This window comes from Otolemur garnettii, unplaced genomic scaffold (assembly GCF_000181295.1).
Source record: "Otolemur garnettii isolate 467f Iridium unplaced genomic scaffold, OtoGar3 scaffold00002, whole genome shotgun sequence".
Classification (NCBI taxonomy): domain Eukaryota; kingdom Metazoa; phylum Chordata; class Mammalia; order Primates; family Galagidae; genus Otolemur; species Otolemur garnettii.
The window spans coordinates 5,232,668-5,233,939 of record NW_003852397.1 but is presented as its reverse complement, the minus strand read 5'-3'; positions in this window follow the sequence as shown (position 1 = coordinate 5,233,939).

Here is a 1,272-nt window from a genome sequence, read left to right as displayed (position 1 = left end):
GCTAACTTTTAAAAAGGGAGCTTATCCTGGTGAACCTGACCCCATTAGGTGAGATCTTGGAAGAGAATGGCTGAAGCAGGAGTACTACCAGAGGCTAGGAGGTTGAGACCAGGCTGAGCAAGAGTGACACCCTGTCTTATCTCTACAAAAAATAGAGTAACTAGCCAGGCATGGTAGTACACCTGTAGTCCTAGAAACTCCGGAGGCTGAGGCAGGAAGATGGCTCTAGCCCAGGAGTTTGAGGCTGCAAAGTGCTTTGAGGACACCACTTTGCTTTAGCTCAGGAGAGAGAGCAAGATCCTATTTCAGCAAGAGAGAGAGAGAGAGAGAGAGAGAAAGAGAGAATGAGAATGAATGGGCACTTTTCTGGAGAAGTAGATTCAAAACATGGAAAGAAATCGTATGAAGAAAATTCTCCATTGCTGGCCTTAAAGATAGAGAGGGTGATGTGGCCAGTAGTAATGGGAGGTCTCTATGAGTTAATAGCCCTTGGCTGGCAGTCAGCAAGGAAATGGAGTCTTCCATCCTAAAACTACAATGAACTGAATTTGGCCAACAAACCAAATGAAATTGGAGGCGAATTCTCTCCCAGTCCACCCTCCAGAACAATGGAATAATGCAGCCTGACCAACACCTGGATTTCAGTCTCCTCACACCCTGAGCTGAAAACTCTGCCTTGCTATGCCAGGACTTCTCACCCACAGAACTGTGAGCTAATAAACAGTTTTAAATTACCAAATTTGTGGTAATTTGTTATGTGACAATGGAAAACTAACACATCCTTTTATATTTATTCTTTTTTAGATATTTTCTGGCTAGTAATTATTTATTTTTATGATAGACTATATAATCAGTTTGTTTAATAGTCTGATGGTATTTTTATTGTCATTGTTTTACATTTATGGATTAATTTGGGAAGAATTAACATCTTTATAATATTGAATATTCCTCCCCCAAAACATAATATGGCTTTCCTTTTTTTCTTAAGTCTTCATTTGCATTTTAAAATTTTCTCTACATAGTCCTTGCACTTTTTTTTTCCTTTTAGTTTGTTCTGGCTGGGTACAGAGGCACACACCTATAGTCCCAGCTGCTCAGGAGGCTGAAGCAGAATCACTTTAGATCAGGAGTGCAATACAGCAAGACTCCTGTCTCAAAGCAAACAAAAATTTGTTTTGTACAATTTATTTTTTTGTTCCTAATGTATTTGAGGTCTTTCTTCTGTCACGTTCTAACTGGCTATTGTTTTTATATGATTAAACTATTAATTCC